The following is a 6,000-nucleotide window of genomic DNA, read 5'->3' as shown; positions in this document are numbered from 1 at the left end:
TGGCCCAAAGTGTACCTTGGCCCCTTTTAGCCCCAGCAAAAGCTGAAGCAGCTGGAATGGAGGGCACCATGTCCCAAGGCTACATAGAGCAGGGGGCCCTGAGCTGGGCCCCAGGAAACCATTTTTCCCTCCTAGGCCTCTGGGCCTATAATGGAAGGGGCTGCCATGAAGGTCTCTGACGTGCCCTGGAGACATTTTCCCCCATTATCTTGGTGTTTAACACTCAGCTCCTTGTTGCTTAGGCAAATTTCTGCAGAGGGCTTGAATTTTTCCCCAGAAGATGAGTTTTTATTTTCTGTCTCATTGTCAGGTTGCAAATTTTCCAAACTTTTATGCTCTGCTTCCTCTTGACCCTTTGCTGCTTAGAAATTTCTTCTGCCAGATACCCTAAATCATCTCTCTCAAGTTCAAAGTTCCACAGATCTCTAAGGTGGGGGCAAAATGCTGCCAGTCTCTTTGCTAAAGCATAGCAAGAATCACCTTTATTCCAGTTGCCAACAAGTTCCTCATATTCAATGAGCACCTCAGCCTGGACTTCATTGTCGATATTACTATCGGCATTTTGGCCAAAGCCATTCGACAAGTCTCTAAGAAGTTCTAAACTTTCTCCCGCATCTTCCTGTCTTCTGAGTCCTCCAAGTCCCTAGGAAGTTCCAAACTTTCCCACATTTTCCTCTTTTTCTAAGCCCTCCAAACTCTTCTAACCTCTGCCTGTTACCCAAAGTTGCTTCCACATTTTTGGGTATCCTTATAGCAGCACCCCACTCTACCAATACCAATTTACTGTATTAGTTCCTTTTCAAGCAGCTGTGAAGAAATACCTGAGACTGGGTAATTTATAAAGGAAAGAGGTTTAATTGACTCACAGTTCTGCAGGGCTGGGGCGACCTCAGGAAACTTACAGTCATGGCAGAAGGGGAGGCAAACACATCCTTCTTTACATGGCAACAGAAAGGAGAAGTGCTGAGCAAAGAGGGAAAAGCCCCTTATAAGACCATCAGATCTTGTGAGGACTCACTCACTATCATGAGAACAGCATGGGGGTACCTGCCCCCATGATTCAATTACCTCCCACTTGGTCCCTTCCATGACACATGGGAATTATGGAACTACAATTCGAGATGAGATTTGGGTGGGTAGGGACACAGCCAAACCAGATCAGGGAAGTTCTAGGGGCTTCTTCTTGTTTCTTTTACAATAACCTCTCTTCCTCAGATCAGGAGGCCAATGTAGGATTTTTGCCCATTGTAGACTGTATCTATTCCAACTCCACATCCAGGAATGGGTGAATAACCTGGAATTAGTGTTGATGTCTCACTAAACCTACCATGAGATGGACTCAGGCCAAACTTCACACATCACCTGACTATCACCTGACAAGTCTAAAAGGAATATTTACAACATATCCTTGGGGTGGTCCACAGAATCTTTCACTTGCAATGCCTCTTCATTCAGGTCACTCTAGGTCTTTGAATTAACTAAACCTGGGATGGGGTACCATAGTAAACATTCTCTGCCCATTCATATCCCCTTGGGTCCTTTTTACCATTTCTGTGCACCCCTCCCCTGGTTTGGAGTTCTTTTGTTTCTAATATCTTACATTTGTAACTCTCTTCAGAGCTCTGTCCTTTAACTATTGGAGGCACTTTGGCCACATGCACAGAGAGCTGGAAGTGCCTAGGAATTCATGACCTCCTTCCCTCCTGGGGCTCCTACTCAAAGACTGATTGGTCCAGCTTTGTTGCCTTCAAGCATAATTTAAACTCTAGTTCCCATGTGGGATCAGGCCAAAGCTAGGACTTGGCCTGAAATTGCAACCTTTCTTGGCTTCTCTCCCCTTCCTATCATGCTTCCTCTTTCCTTACCAGTTTCTCCTGGAAACACTTGCTTAGTCAATTACTTGCATAGAAATCTTCATTTCAGGGTTTACTTTGAAAACTTGACCTAAGACAGGAGCCATAACTATGTGGTATCTCAGGCCTCTGTTAATCAGATTTAGATTTTGTTTGCTTGTTTGTTATTTTGGCCAAAAAGGAATTAAGTGGACTAGATGTCTATTTCAGTCTAAGGAGGTCATAGTCAATGACCATTGCCAAATATCCCTGTGGTCAATCAACCATCCTGTTACTCTAGCCCCACATCCTATTCAGTAACCACCCCCATCTTGCCTCAGGGAGGTAAATGCAGATTCTAGGCTTTATGTGCCCTGGAATCCCAGCATTGTCATTGAAATCAGAAAATCCATTTCCATCTCAGTTTCTCTCACGAGCATCCTCAACCTATAGAGAAAAGCTTGTACCATTACTTTTGAAGATGATGGCAATACTTTCACCATTGTAATTTCTGGGATGATAAAAGGAGCATCTTCTGGGCTGTCTTGCAATATATAGAAGATGGGTAAATGGGATGCCCATAATATGTCCTCAACATTCCTATGTCCCCAGGGCATTGGATCCTTTCTTGTGTATTTGCTGCTCATAGGGTATGAGGACCAGGAATACTGGCATCATCTGGGAGCCATTTGGAGAAATTCCGAATCTTGGACTCTACCCCAGACCCTACTGAATCGGAATTTTAACAAGACTCTCATGCTATTCATATGCACATTAAAGTTTGAGAAGCACTAACCTAAATTTGCTGTGCCAGCGAATTTCTGGCATTTCAGCATCTTGCAGTTAGGCCACCCCTGAGCCCAGGTATCGGTCAACTAATTGGAAACAACTAAAGTCACTTCCACTGCTCAAGCTAGCATATTGAATTTAGATGTTCTGGTCCACACGGGTGCTAGTAAATTCAGCCTGATCTAAAATTATGTTTCTCCCTCTTTGGTCTAGACCAATATTCTGCAAGTGTTTGAAAATGAAAATGAGCAATAGATTGCATATCCTTTGGTGTGTACATCTCCTTCTGGGCTTGTCTTTGTAATTACAGGTCATAAATTCCAGCCATAAGACTGGAATCTAGCCATGAGTCTGGAAACTATAAGGGTGACAGGGCTAAATCATGAGGTGAATTGGCTCACTTGGCAAGATACCTGTCTCAGCCATGATCTTTGGGGTCCTCAAAAAGGCAGGGAGAGCTTCATCAGAAGCGAAAGGAAAGACTCCTTCAGCTGGGGTTTGAAAGCTTGGGAGGCATTTGAATTCTCCTGTTATATCCCATTCCATCCCAATCTACTGTTTCTTAATCCATGCCCAAACTTCTATGTAGGAATAAATGATGCTGTGCATTAACCTGATATTGTAATTCAGCAATCCATAGGATCAAATTTTGAGTTCAGTTTTTGCGTGTCTCTGCCTTGCAGCTTCATACTATGACATATTAATTCAGTAGCCATTACTTCTGTTTCTGTCTTGAGCTGAGTATTTAGGACTTAGAGCTTGTCATTCTTATTTCTTTAATCTCTTCAGTGTCACTAAGAAACAACCACCTCCCCAGCTAGTCCTTGAATTAAAAAGCTGCTCCTTGTGCTTTTGATAACTCTTCTATGGCAGATGCCATTTAATCCCCCCAAGCCCTACCTTTAGTGGGCATTCTGTTCCAGTTAACACAGGTAATAATTTACCTAACAGCTTAATCGCTGGATACTATACTGTGTGGATTTGCTGCATTTTACTCACTGCATCCTCAACTGTACCAATAATCAAGTTCAGATTCCTCCTATTATCTTAAGGGTCTATTCCTTGTCATCACTTCTGGAACAAATTAGAAGCCAGGGTTTTTATCCTGCAACTAGGTCCACTCTGGCTAATTTTAGCACAAAAGAATTGATTACAGGATATTGAACAGTTCCCAAACTCTCCAAAAAGGCAGAAGAAATACACCCAAGAAGAACATTCAAAATCCTGCTAGAGACCTGGCCTCAGGAAGCCTTCCTAGTGCTGCTTTTATGGGGCACAGACTCTTCTGCTGGCTCTGCTGACCTTACCACTACCAGCAGTGACTGTTGCTCTGTCTGTTTCCCCTGCTGTCTCTGCACACTCATGACAACAATCATAACTTCCATGCTCATTTCAACAGATTGTACTATTTTGCATTCTTTTGTGTCATAGGTGCCAGAGTCTGGTATGGGGACAGCTGATGGCTGGAGTGTCACAGGCCCATGCCTTAGCTGCAAGGGACACCGTGAAAGCAAGTTTTCAGCTTTAATAGTGGGAGAAAATCTCTGTTGCCTGCAAAGATTCACAAGTTGGGAAATTCCCCAAAGGAAGGGCATTCAGAAATTGGCTCCATCATAGCTCATGTGATTGAGTTTAGACATCAAGGGTGAGTGTGGGTGAGATGAGGCTAGAGAGGTAAACAGGGGCCAGATTAGCAGAGCTTCAAGGCTTATTTTAAGGATTGGATTCTTCTAAAATTGGGAAGATTTTTAAAGGGCCTCAAATTGAGAAAAGGCTGTCCCATGATCAATTTTTAACATTATAGTAAGCACATCCCTCTGGAGAGCTTATTGGATGCAGCAAGAGAGGCTGTGAGTGCAGCTGTTAGGCTATTTCACTTATTCAGATGAGAGATGATGGTAGCATGAGCAATATTGGTGACAGAGAGGAAGAGCTGAATTCAGTAGACCTGATGATGGTTGGATAGAAGCAGGTGAGGGAGAAGGAAGTGTCTAGGATGCCCTCAGATTTCAGGCTACTGTCCCTGGATGAATGATGGTGCCACTCACCGGGATAGAGGAAACTGTACATGGTTCCGGTTGGGGCAGAGATGTGGGTTGTGTTGTGGGGGGTATTGAAGATCCTCTATCTGCTTTTAAACAAGCTGAACTTGAAGAGTCTTTGGGATATCCAAAAGAAGATTTCAAGAAGGCCGTTTGATATACAGATCTGGATCCCAGTGAAAAGGTCTGGGCTGAAAATATGAATTTATAAGCCAACAGCTCATAAGCTGGCACTTGAACATGTAGCTGTGAGTGAGATCATTTGGTGGGAGTGTGTAGGGCAGAAGAAAATAGTTCTAGAAAGGCATTTGGAAGGATGAAACATTTTCTCTTTTCTTTTTGACTTAGTCCGTGACCTGTGTAAGGGATGAAACATTTTAATGGCCAGTTTAGTGGGCTCTCTTGGTTGCTTTCTCAGAATTAGCATACTCCGTTTCTCTTCCTAGTCCCAGTTTTATTTAGATATTTCCTTTTTCCTTTTGCAGCTCTGTGCCTCTGCAGAATTTGACTTCACATTCAATTCTACATGCGGCATGATTAGCATAAGGGCAATCCTATTCCTCTTTCCAGTGAATGGTTCAAGAATGGCCATGTGACCTGCCAATGAGAGAGGAGAGCAGACCAGCTGTTAGGCTTGGGAAAGTTTGTCCTTGCTCCCAAGAGGGTACCAGAGGGAAATCAGTTTAAGTCCTTTGAACATCTTTGAGTCTAGATGTGTTGTCTGGCACTGCTGCATCTCTCATGCTGTCAGCTTGAGCATGTAGACATCACTGAGAGTGGCAGGAAGAGAGAGAAAGAGAGATGCTAGAAACCCGGGGCTTTGGAGTCTTTTAATCTGCTAACCCTGAAAGCCTGTTTGACTTCCTTACTTCCTTCTTGTGAGATGACATTTTTTATTATCTTTTTAGTTGGTTTGAGTTGAGATATCTGTTACTTGCAGCAGAGGAAAATGAGGCTGCACATTTACCCCAGATCCCACAGCTAGTAAGAAAGACACCTGGAATTTGACCTTAAGTTGGTCTGAAGGCAAAGCCCATATGCTAGAACTTTCACCCTGCCCGTAAAAGAAACATTTGCGTTTTCATTAGTTATTTTTTGGTAATTCCAGGACAGGAGATGGCAAGGGGGAGATAGTAAATATTTTAGCCTTTGCAGGCCATATGGTCTCTGTCTCAATTATCCAATTCTGCTGTTGTAGCAAAAGTGGTAATAGAAAATATGTAAACGAGTAGGTGTGGTTGTGCACCAGTAAAACTTTATTTACAAAAACAGAGGGTGGGCCTGTGGGTTGTAGTTTGCCAGCACTTGTTCTATTGTAAAAGACTGAGAAAAAAAAT

Source organism: Rhinopithecus roxellana, chromosome 21 (assembly GCF_007565055.1).
Source record: "Rhinopithecus roxellana isolate Shanxi Qingling chromosome 21, ASM756505v1, whole genome shotgun sequence".
Lineage (NCBI taxonomy): Eukaryota > Metazoa > Chordata > Mammalia > Primates > Cercopithecidae > Rhinopithecus > Rhinopithecus roxellana.
This window is presented reverse-complemented; position numbering follows the sequence as displayed.